The following is a 13258-nucleotide window of genomic DNA, read 5'->3' as shown; positions in this document are numbered from 1 at the left end:
CCGTAACATTATAACGCCCCCACGGCTAAAAGGGCGAGCATATTTTGGTGTGACGGGGATTCGAACCCGCGACCCTCAGATTGCGAGTCGAGCGCCCTAACCACCTGGCCATGCCGGGCTACGTCATAAATAGCATAAATACTTAATAATCATATCTATTGTGCTCAGTGATTCTTGATTACCGATCATGTGTAATAGATGGTTATTGTTGAAAGACGTTTTGCAGTTCAATTTCGTGAAGCAAACACAGAATCTTACAATGTGTAGGAGCTAATCATACTTGAAATACACCGCAAATAAATAGAAAAGGCAAGTTCTCTGAGATGCTGAAACACGCCATTCGACCTACATCTTTGGCCTCGAGCATTCGTTTTAAATATACTCTGTTTCCTGTATTACAGTTTTAATTTCACAATCTAAGATTAATAAACTATTTATATTAACATGGCTCTTTAATTGCCAGAAGTATCATAATTTTAAAAGTACCTGTCACAGACACGAACAGAGAAAACAAACTTATTGAATAATCCTTTCGGTTTTTCTGAAACGTTTTGTGATGTTTTCTTTAATTTCTAATGTTTAAAAGATACCTAAGAATACAGTAATGCTTCTTGCGTTTACATATTTATATCAGTATATCTAATATTCGTTTGTAAATTGATCATTTAAACGTCGTCAGTTCTGTATTCTATGAGACTGTATTAAGAAAGATGTAATGATGAAATATAAAACTTAAAACCTGATTTTTTTTCAAGTTAAGAGAGATGATTGTTGGTATCTGTTTCTACAGTGGAAATGCGTAATATTCTCTAAATGACCTTCGTACCGATTTGTTTTATTTTTGCTACACGTATAGAAATTACTTGAAGAATGCAGTCAGGCAAGCCAAAAGGTACGTACGTTGTTGCAGAACAACTGAACCGATAACTGTGTAATGTATATCATGTATAGCTTTAGAGAAAAGTAAAAAGACAACACTAATAACATATTTTACATCTTATCTGTGATTAAATGTTGCCCGGTTTCAAACTTTATTATTTCTGGTCATCGTGTATAACGACATCTGTCGGTATATATATATATGATGAGATCTGCCCGCTCTACAAAAGTATTTGCTTATTTATTTGATAAGTAAAGTAATTCCAACACGCATACATTCTCGTGTAACTACAAGATATGTAATCTCAGCTCACAAGGTATTGCATCGTAAGACGAACGTCAAACTGTTTCACTCCAGTTTTAAAATGACTAATTGTTTTTTTTTGCGTCTTTTCGTGTTATATAAATAGTATATAAACAGCCAGAAAAATATTTTGTATGCATACCAAGAAGAACAATCTACAATCAGTAATGTGTAGGGTAAAATAAATACGCAGAAATTGGTGAACACGATAGAAACTCGTTTTTCACTTTACTTACCACGGAACTAAGAACTCGTGAGTTAAAGCAAAGGAGAATGTGCCATAATATGTTAACCACACTACATCCGCCATATCTAGTGCCGAAGAGGCTCTTCTCCTAATACTAGAGATCTTCAGGCCGGCTTATGAATGGGAATGAGTATAAAATTAGGCTTATCAGTCAACAGTTTACTAAAGCCAGTATGTAATGTAGAAAATGTTTAGTTCAGAAACCTATGAAGCTGATTAAAGTGTTTCAAGTTTCTAAAATTATTAAAGTCTGTAAGTCAGCAAATAATGCTAGTTAGATTTTTTGTTTTCATCTAGCACTCTGGAAGCTGCGATTCTGACTGAAGGCATTTAATGAGAACATGGCAGTGTTCGTTTCATTTACTTTTATTGTCAAGTAAGAAAAATCTACCGATGGTTCAGCGATAAGTCTGAGGGCATATCACGCTAAAATGCGGGTTTCGATACCCGCGATGGGTACATTGCAGATAGCCCATTGTGTAGCTTTGCGCTTATCAACAAACGAGATAGAAAATTTTGTACAAAAATTGCCGTCATTGAAGGGAAGATACAAGTTGAATGAGCTGTTTTATAATTTCCGTTTCAATGATCCACATTCACAAAGCAAAATTTTTCACATTTTATTTAATTAACGAAAAAATATATTCTCAAATCGTGTAAATTAAAACATTAGGGCGTGGTTTTCTGTGCTGTTGAACTTGTAGCCCAAAACTCGTAAATTCAACAGAAAAAAACAATATGGAACAATTAGTCATCTAGTCCATTAATACTCTGGTTGAATATATTATATTAAAGCGATTTGGAGCTTTGAAACTACGTATTTACAGTCCATATTGCCACGTAGTATGGCTGTCATGTTCTAAGTACATCTCTTCCTGACTACTTTCCATAGTCTATTTGGTGTACAAGGATGACGGTTTACCAGTGCCCGTTTCAACATTCCGAGCACACAGAAATCCAAAGGTGCTTTGTCTGGCGACGCGACCAGTATCTCTTCATATGAAATAACATGAATACCCGTTTCATTCTCCAGCTAGCCTGCCATGGCCAGGTGGTTAAGTCTTCCTGACTACTTTCCATAGTCTATTTGGTGTACAAGGATGACGCTTTACCAGTGCCCGTTTCAGCATTCCGAGCACACAGAAATCCAAATGTGCTTTGTCTGGCGACGTGACCAGTATGTCTTCATAAGGAATAACATGAATACCAGTTTCATTCTCCAGCTAGCCTGGCATGGCCAGGTGGTTAAGGGGCTCGACTCGCAATCTCAGGGTTGCGGGTTCGAATCCCGTCCCACCAAACTTGCTCGCCCTTTCAGCCGCGGGGACGTTATAATGTGACGGTCAATCCCACTATTCGTTTGTACAAGAGTAGCTCAAAAGTTGGCGGTGGGTGGTGATGACTAGCTGCCTTTCCTCTAGTCTTTCACTGCTAAATTAGGGACGGCTAGCGCAGATAGCCCTCATGTAACTTTGCCCAATTCCAAAACAAACAAACAAAACATTCTCTAGCTGCTTAAGATATGTGACAGTTGAACTGATATGTTGTAGAAGCAACTTGTGTACATGTGAATTGTGTCGCTTTTTTAGATGGAGATTCTTCTTCATTATATTGTATACTGTTGTATGGGATGTCCACGCTGTTGCCACTATTCCTCTGTGGATTGTCACCTGTTACAAGACGCCACATCTCACTTATCAGTGCTAGGGTACGGCTTGTTGTAGGTCTGTTTTTGGATGGTCCTGATACAACAACTTGATCCACATTCCTTTGTTTTCCAATGCCATTAAGTTCAAGAGATATCTTCGTCTTGGAAATTCTAAATCCCCAATCTGAAAACATCTTTTATGATCTGAGTGAATGAATATTTTGTGTCGGAAAGGGCTGTTACATACCCTTCCCAAAAGCGACTAATGTTCGGTGGTAGGAGACAGTATGTTAAACAAATCATTGAAACAGTACTTATAAACGGCAACTGTGTAGGAGTTTTTGGCAATGACAACGTTTCGGTTTCCATATTATGGTCTTATAGTGATCTCGAAATGGAATTAAAAACATCACCAGTAAGTCAAAAACTCATGCAGCCCATGAATAATGCAATTCTAAAACGGTGTTACGTATCTGCGTGTTTGTTAATTTCCGGTATAAATTCTTTCCGAGGAACTTCAGCGATACAAGCCCCTTCTTGATTAAACCAGATTATTCTTTCTCGATACAAACTTTTACAAGGAAGTGAAATTAACTGAAAACCTTCGTGTTGTGAGATAAGAGCATGCAAGAACACAATCTTTGCAATGTGATAGAGCAAAGCCACATTGGAGTATCTGCTGGAGGAATCGTACCCCAAATTTTAGCGTTATAAATCTGTAAACATACCGCTGTCCCACCGAGAGAAGTGATGTGATTATATGCAAGCTCATTGTTAGATAACCTACATACATAAAGTTAATTAATAACAACGCCCTTTAAAATTCTTATCATTACTAAGGTGAATTATGGTATACCGAAGTACGGTACTAAACAGTTACTACTTAAAACACGCCAACTACATTGTTTTGTCAGCTGTAGACTTTCGCTGTTAACCCTTATATTTTCAAATTATTTTTGTATCGGTCCCTAGTCCATTATATTGAACCATTTTATGCTTTTGCCTATTACTCCAGTCAATGCGAATAACTAATCGAAATTATTGGGTAAAGTTATTTTCTATGTGAAACATATAGTGGATCCCAGCAATAATTAATGTAATGGTATCTCATATTTTATTGGGGACTCTGTAATAAATAAAGCAATAAATCCACATAATTTGGTGCATAAATTGTTTCGAAAAACTTTTTCAAGAGCTGATGGAGTCGGAATCTAATCGACAGTTATAGAATTAATGACTGTGGATCTGACGTATAGTAGCTTTTACCCCGTTACCTCCAAAAAATAAAAATCGCGCTGCATACTTTATAGCAGTGGGTTCGATATAATACTGACAGTTTAATCCCACTATTTGGTCTGCCAAATATTTTGACAAGATGGCTTTCCTCTAATCAATAACTTCAAAATTAGGGACGGCTAGCGCTGATAGCTCTCGAATAGCTTTGCGCAAAATTTGACTAACAAACGATCAAGGATTAAGGATGTGACCCGTGTAATCTGAAATTCGTATTAACTTTTATTCTGTCATATAGGTTTTAAGGTGCTAAATGTTTGTGGTAACAGATGTAGCGCTAGCACTCGTGGGCTCGTATCCTGATTCTACTTAATTCTAGCGACGTCTTTTTGTGATAATGTTAAAAAGTGAAATATAATTGCAGCATATAAGTTCTGTTTTTTCAGAAATGGGTTATTAATTTCGCTACAATTCTGAGGTAAAACTAGATTTCGAAGTACCTATTTTGTTGGTTAACATTCCGTTCATATTGTGTCATTACTCTTGTCCTCATAATACGGTTTATAGTCGTGCGATATTGTACAAAGTACAAGTTTTTCAAATTTATGCGCATGTATATACGCACCTTCCTATATTATTCCAAATACAAAGCCAACACAGACGGCAAAAAAAAGAAAAAAAAACAAGACGAGTTTGTGTTTTATCAGTAGATGCAAAGCTATGATAAAATGAGCATATTGTTCAGAAACAGTCTGTGTGTGTGTGTTTTCTAAAAAAATATTCGTACTACTACTACATATTAAATAATAACTCATTCTGTGACGGAAGAGCTTAATAGAACACGTTATGCCCCTCAGTAGCTAAGGAGTACATCTGCGGATGAAGAACGCTAGAAACCGGGTTTCGATACCCGTGGTGGGCAGAGTACAGATAGCTCTTTGTGTAGCTTTGTGCTCAACTACAAACAAACATTATAACTATAAAATCTTTAAACGGTAGCGCTCTCTTTTAACTTACGATTTCAACCTGTTTTTTTTTTGCTTCAAATATACTGAAATCGAAGTTTTATCATTATTCAAAGCACGAAAAATTAACTTCAGGTTTTAAAATTTTGCGTATGTTTTTTCAGTGTTTTATTAAATCAATTTCGTGAGTATTTTTTTTTCAATTTTTCGCTTCTTTTTGTTATTTTTTCACAATTTTATTATGGTATTTACTTAAAATGTACGATTTTAGAGATTACTATTCTGCTCGTAAGAGATTACCAGCTTGCAGATAAGGTTGTTCGTCTTTAGCTAAGTGTGATTATAATTATCACTGTGCAGTTTGTAATGCACTGATTTGTTTGATTGAAGTATAATAAAAGAACAGTTATGACATGTTTTTTTTTTCGATTGACATTGAGAGAAGCACACCTGGTTATTGTGTAGCTGCTAAGTCTCTCCCGACGTCTGCTGAATGCAGTTTACATTTAATGTACGCGTGACTGAAGATGTAGCAAACTAAATATTCATGACTAGGCAAACAAAAACAACCATTTACTGGTGCTCCACAACGACGACGAACTGTGTCCATGATTGAACGTCACTGGAGCTGAGGAACCGGAATAACTGGTTGTAAAATTATTTACTTGGGATTGGGTAGTGGTAAGATAGGGGAGTAGAGGGGAGAGGAAACAAGGACATCCCCTTAGAGTTGGAAAACTCCTTCCGGCTCCTTCCCCAGCAAGCCCTTAAAGTGCACATTCCATTAGGCAGAAGCACGTGAGTATAGGAGGTGTGTTCTAATGCGTAAGCTCGTGTGTCGTTTGGTGTTTAACTTTTTTCTGAAGTGCTAGTTAGATAGGCGCAATCTGTCTGTGGATTTCGTTATTAGTTTTACGCCAGACTAAACGCTAGTGGAACATAAGTTAATCTTGTGTGCAGTTTTTTAAATGCAATGCTAATTCGTTAGTGTACTTTTACATCACAATAACAAAGCAACAAGCGTACGTCTCTTTTAACTCCCTTGGTGTTTGGTAATTATCAGCGTATTCTCTTGGGACAAGTACTGAAAATTATTTTGCTTTGCACAACTGTTGAATGTGTGATATGCTAGCCCCATATGATAAAAACAGCGTGCCGAGAACCGCTGAACAGGCCCGAGGCTTCAAGTAGCTGCTAGCCGTCCCGATCTACGGCAAGCGTCAAGGCTGTTGGCATCAAACCAGGTCACGATCGTTCTTTCATAAGGAAACAGTATACATACAACAACAGTCGAGCGTTGTATCGAGCCGTGGTCTGTTTTATAATGTAGTTTTGTCCTTATCACGTGGAACTCATAAGTGAATCTAATGTAGGCGTTGTTCAGGCCAGTGGTCAATCATGGATCTAAGCAGTGACACGCTTCAGTCTCAGGAGGAGGAGACTGTTTACTTTGAATCTGGCGCAGAAGAAGAAAACACATTTGTTGTTGTTACAACTATGGTAAGATTTTTTATTTTACAATTTTTTTCGTGAAATATTAAGAGTCCTGTGAATAGAGTTAATTTTTTGACACACCCACGTATACAAAATCATGAACGACGTTAATTGTACGAAATCAAACTCATATCATTAGTTTTTAGATCCCCCCCCCTATTCAATGAAATATAAACTTTATTAACATTACATAATAAAGCTATGACCCTTCTCAATGAATGTATAAAGGAAAGAGTGAGGAGGTTATTTTGTTATGTTTTTATCCCCCTAGTGGCTAAGCGGCAGGTCTGTTGGTTTATAACACTAAAAACCGAGTTTTCATACTCGTGGTGGGCACAGCACAAATTATTCATTATGTAGCATTGCGCTTAACAACAGAGAAACAAAATTTATTATGTTGTCAGTCGTGTAATATATTGTGTTTGCAGAATTAGATTGTATGCATTAGGTTAATGGGGTGGTGTTCGATAACATTGTTTTGCTGTACGTTGTTACTCCCACCCAAAATAATAGAACTTCGAGTATAGACTGTTCTAAAAGTATTTATAACTATGCAGGGTCAGAATGTGGTGTTCATCGAGCTATTGCGGCTGAAGTGAGACTTAGCTTGAAAAAGGCCTTATTTATCGCTGTATTATTTTTCACTAAGTACCAATACATCTTTGCTAAAATAACATTTCAACAGAAAATAATTAACTTAGGCTGTACTGTTCTTATATTACGGATGAAATTGATATTATGAAATACGAATATATATATATATATATATATATATATATTGTTGCTGTTCAAAACAAAATTTTAACCACTATAACCGATTTATCTAGTAATTTGGGAAATTTCTCTGAAATATTGTATTATGTATTTACAAGTGATAAAAACATTGGGCATTAGAATTAGTACAGTATTCTGTGACAAGTAACATTTTGGAAGTTTAACATGCGACAACAAACAGACGTTTATAGCTATTATAATTTGCGTACGCTCACCTTGACAATTTAAGTAATATATATGTGATGTGTGAAAAAGATCTAATGAAAACCCACGGAATGTGACTCGGAGGAGTATGTTTCCAAGGTCATTGAACCACAAACTGACACTCTGTTTTTGTTTCTAACCCCCTTTAGGATCCCGAGGGTACCATATTTAATTTTCTTTTGCTAACCACATTTTTGGAGATAGCAGGACCAAACTTGTCAGGCGAACTAGGTGTAGTTTGCGGGGCGATGTCTTTATCCGTATGGCGTAGTCCCCTATAAAGGGGTCTAAAAATGCGCCGAAATGGTTGCCCGTTATCCGGGCATAATGGAGATTTAAGGGTAAGTTTTAGGGTCGCTCAGCCCGAATCTGCCATCGTATTTTGTGTTCCTGACCCCACTCAGGATTCTGGAGCTCTGTTTTTGAAACTGTATTTATACCCGCACACACAAGTAAGGATGTACTGCATGGGTACCACGCATGGTTTTGGAGGAGAACGGATCCCACTTGGAGTGGCTGTGGAAGTAATTGGAAATAATGGTTGATTTTGAGCAGTACATTGGAATCTATGTGGATCTTGAGGAGAGGGAATTAAACCCTGCAGGGCAGGGAACGTGGGTATTTTATGCTAGCATTTTGAAACTTTACTGTAGTCACCGAACTGTATGATTTACTGTAATAGTATAGAGGATGTGCCATCTATACCGACCTCAAACTGTGGCGTTGGCAGTGTTTTACTGTAATAGTATAGAGGATGTGCCATCTGTACCGATCTCAAACTGTGGCGTTGGCAGTGTTGCATAATTTTTAGATACCGCTTTTATGTGCTTTAGGTTTACTGTAAACGTAATGTCTGGATAATATCAACTTTTTCTTGCTAGCGCTCTCTTTGAGCTGTAATTTTTAAAGTTAAGAACAATTTTTGCTAAGCGGGTGAAGCTTAGAATTCTTTCGAAATGTTAATTATATTCATAATACCAACTAAAACGTTCGAATTTTCAAACATAATCGTTAACTGCACACAGTTCTTTAAGATAGACTTCTGATTACAAGAAATGACAAATGTCAGTTTTTTCAAACTAGCCATAGAATAATTTTGTAATGCTTTTTTTTTCAGAAATGCTTTTACCCTAATTTTATAGTTCAGAAATAGCTTTTATTTCACAGTTCAATAGGCCTTTTAATTGGCTAGTGAAACGCAATAATTAATTTTCCTAGAAGTTATCGTGTATGTGTTGGAATCCAATGTTTATTTTAGGCTTTTGGTAAGAGTTAAAGAGCATATGTCCTTGAAACTGGCTAGCATTGTGTCAGTCGCATTCCTAAACGAATATTTGATATTACATTCTGTATTTTGTATAACTATTGCATCTATCTCTATCCTCTACGTTAGAAACAGTGTTGGTTTGTCTTTTTTTTTCTTTGACAGTACTCTGTATGTCATGAGCATATAATATACTGGCATTATTGAGTGAAGTGTAAAACCTGCCTGAATAAAACATATATTATTCCTGCATGAAAATATATTTATTTTCTACAGCTTTAAGGGTCAACAGTCAAGTGATTTTATTCTATTGTTATTTTAATGAAATCATATCATAGGATGTTTAAGCTCAGACGTGGAGATAACATAGTGTCTGTTGTTATCATGGTCTGGATTTGTATAAAAACAGTAGTTATATCTTGTTAAAGGTTTTAATTTTGTGTTTTAGCTCATCAATGTAGCTACATGTTCAGTTACAAGACATTCTCAATTATCATTGATAAATTTTGTGACAGTATATCGACAGTAATATGAAAACGTTAAAGACGCCATTAGGTAACAAAGGTCGAGCACTGCAGTCTCGTGTATACCAAAGAAGTTAATGACGACCAAAAAATCATTATGATGATAGATTGTTACAATTATTTATCCTGTACTCCGGTTGTGTACATACCGTTAGAACAGCGGAAGTCACGTGACGCTGGTGGCACGTGAATTTCTCGAATGATCGGGAAGGCCCGAGTGTATTTGAGACGCCCCCTTCGTTGGTATATACTCCTGGCAGTGAAAGCCTGCGAGGATGAATGAAGATAGTTCCGGGTAATTTACGTTTCTGTTTCGAACTAGTGTGTGAAGTTATCGAGATTGTGAATTGCTGTGATTTATAGCGTGTATTATAAAAGTAGTTAACTTTAAAGTGACGAGAAACGTATCGATTGTGGAATTACTGTGTACTAAAAGTTTGTATCGAGGAAGAATAAACGGGTTTAATCAAGAAAGGACTTGTATCGCTGAAGTTCCTCGGAAAGAATTTATACCTGAAATTAACAAACAACCAGAAACGTAAAAATACCATTTTAAGGTCTCTGGTACAAGTGTATTTGTAACTTTGTAACAAGGTTTACCCGACCCCCCCCCCCCAAAAAAAAAACATTACTTTCTTAGTAAGATATCAACTCTTTCTTGTCTTACTTACTGACTCATGTTTCAGACGTTTTATTACTGATTTGGAATTCCTTGTTACTTTCTCTGATTTCAATCCTTTGTTCAAGTTATGGCGCTCTGTTGAATTATTCATGAATATATATATCTTTAGGAATAATATATGTAATCAAATATATTTTAGTGATACCAATGCACGTACAGTTGGGTCGAACACTGCTCAGTGGTTAACGTTCTGGACTATAGATTTGAAGTTCCATGGTTTGCAATCCGCACTTTTTGGCCATGGTTGCGTTATAAGAGTGACGGACAAATCCCACTATTCCATTGTAGGAGTCCACGATTTGGCGTGGGCGGTGTTGAATAGCTGCCTTCCTTCTTGTCTATCACTTCATAATTAGGGGCGGCTAGCGCAGATAACCCTCACGCTCGAGTATCTTTATACGAAGTTCCACAAATCAACAACAGGATGTGTAATTTACAAGAACGTTTTTATTTTAATATATTTGAGCTGATTAACTGTATTGAAACATTTTTATGATAATTAGTAAAATATTTATGACTTTCTTTAACTCTTTGTGTAATTTTTTTCACATGTTCTTAGTACATTATTCCCAGTGGTTTCTTAAAAATAATGTGTTTATTATCACTTGTTTATAAATAGCGTTGGATGGGGTTGGTATACTGAAGAAACGCATGCGTTATGGCATGGTAGAAAGTGAACTGCTTGAACTAATTGCCATGTTAAAAAAGTACTTTGCTAACTGAACCACTTCTGATTTTCTCGATAAGAATTTATCAACAGTAAAGTTAGTTGAACGGGATAGAAAAAGTACAAAAACAGCAAAACATAACTGCATATTTGTTTAACTCTTCGTTTTTCTGATTCGGTTAAATTTTAAAAACAACCACCCATTTTAAGGATCTTTGGCGTTTATATTGATCTCGAGGAACAAGCTAGTTCATCATTTTTACTTACTGACGGTTGGTTTTATAGTGGTCATAATTATATTGGAAGAATAGACTAATGTCTGATCATTTCGTGAACAAGAGTTAAACATGCAAAGTTTGTACTTTATCGTATATAACGTATTGGCACTGTATGATAACTTGGGCCAGTGCTTCTAGCTTCTCAAGACATCTGTAAAAACTCTACGTTTTGAGTGCTGTCATCCGTAAATATACAGACAGAGAATTATGAGGAATTGATCCGTAAAGTCATTAGTTAGGGTTGCAGCAAATTAATAAATGTAAGCAGCCGTGAGTAACGAGCACCCTGAAGCTTAAAAGTCCAGCCTCGTAATTTACATATGTAGGTGTACGAACTAATATGCTTTTGTTCGCATGGTTTTATTTCCGTTTGTGTGTGCATGCGTTCAAAATATTCGTGTATTTTAACATAATTTATAACATGAACATTCATTTCACATTTTGTTTAAATGGCCCATTGTCTTCACGGTTCTTTTTTTCGCTTTTATAGCTAGACAAAAACTAGTTGATATTTTTGAAACCAAGAGGATGTAGAACTAATTTTGTTCTCTGGTCTTCTTCTTTTGTTTTACATCCAGTAGATGAACTGTAGCGAATTCGAAGAATGTTTTAATACAGTTTATACTTATAAATTGTATATATACACTGTATTTGTTATCAAATCTTTTTCATATGCAATCGCTTTAATTTTTAACACTTAACAACATTTATACATTTTCTGATTTTTTGCAGCTTTATCCACCTGCATAAAAGTTCAGACGTAGTGAATTTTATCGTAATTATCATATAATATTGCTTGACATTTTCGCTGGGGGGGGGGGGTACGCATTCTGTGCTACGCCTCTGGTGAGAAAGGACCTCAAGCTTCAGCTTTTCTGAAAATGCTTGAGAAAATGTAATTTGTAAGCCAACATGTTACGTGTGATCGTAAAAGTAGATAAGTCGGGGTTTCATTCACAATTTATTTTGTGACAACATACATTTATAACTGATATATTTAAGTGTTTTACGCTAAGAAGGTATTTGAACTCTATTTAATAATATACATATCTGCATGTCGTCCCCGAAACTGTTTCATTATTGCAGATTGATATAACAATGTCCTAACAAGTAGCAGAAAAATAAACACCCGCACTGTAGCTGACTCCCCCACAAACTAATTGTCTCCACTGTGTTTTCAATATACTGAGGTGAATTGATAAAATAATGAACCAACATGTACATCAATCACTTCAAATTCTCCGTACTACGTGATCACATGACCTTTGATAGGACGGTAATGTGGATCAGTCCATATGTAATTAATCGGTAGAGACGGGCACAAATCATGGTGATATCATAACTGTACATAAATATATAAAATTAAAATGTCACGTAAATTATATACCGTGCACTCTTATTTCTTGGGAGGAGGAGAGAATGAGTCCTTACAATAGTAACTGAGATGCCACTTCCCCAAACCCCCTGCTAAATGTAGTGTTAATGCGTCCTGTTGTACATAGTGTTAAACGTCTTGAGTTACCACTACCTGTTACCGGAAAACGCATCGCGGCAAAATTATCAAGTGACCAACTCTTAAGTAATAAATTAAGACACATACAAGGTTTAACTGAGATATAAAATATCATCAGGAGAACCACTAATTGGCGTAAATAAATTATGCCTGAGTTTTATTTATTTGTGAAAATTTGGATTTTCTAAGTATAAGGACGATATTCAGGCCCTGGTGAGGGCTAGATGAAACTCTAAATCCCAATTAAACAAACCATGATCCATGCGTTACGGGAATATTGGGAAGTTCAGCTGTAATAATTAAACATTTTCTTCCGAGAGTGTTTGGGCTATGTTTTTTTGTCTTTTATTAATGCAGTACATGGAAAGATAACAATATAATACGTTTTATATACTGTACTTAGCGTACCTTGTTATACATAGGTTTTAACATTCATTGTGAAGTATGTGACTGGTTGTATGTTTAACGGAATCTGATGTAAGGAATTTTTCTTAAATTTTACACAAGTGAGATCAGAATTTGATCTTGCGTTGTGCTTATTCATGTATCAATCCCATTTCATGGTATTGTTACGTCTCCGTT

The 13258-nt window shown here is 36.0% G+C and overlaps 1 long non-coding RNA gene across 1 annotated transcript in view; it reads left to right on the top strand.

Moving 5' to 3' along the window:
* The first annotated feature begins 6079 nt into the window (after positions 1 to 6079).
* Positions 6080 to 13258, top strand: part of LOC111088435 — an 18036-nt gene continuing 10857 nt past the window's right edge. Inside the window, exon 1 of the long non-coding RNA XR_002612961.1 lies at positions 6080 to 6776. This is a non-coding gene — a long non-coding RNA (uncharacterized LOC111088435). The remainder of the gene's footprint in view (positions 6777 to 13258) is intronic.

This window comes from Limulus polyphemus, unplaced genomic scaffold (genome assembly GCF_000517525.1).
Source record: "Limulus polyphemus unplaced genomic scaffold, Limulus_polyphemus-2.1.2 Scaffold3763, whole genome shotgun sequence".
Taxonomy (NCBI): domain Eukaryota; kingdom Metazoa; phylum Arthropoda; class Merostomata; order Xiphosura; family Limulidae; genus Limulus; species Limulus polyphemus.
This window is presented reverse-complemented; position numbering and strand designations above follow the sequence as displayed.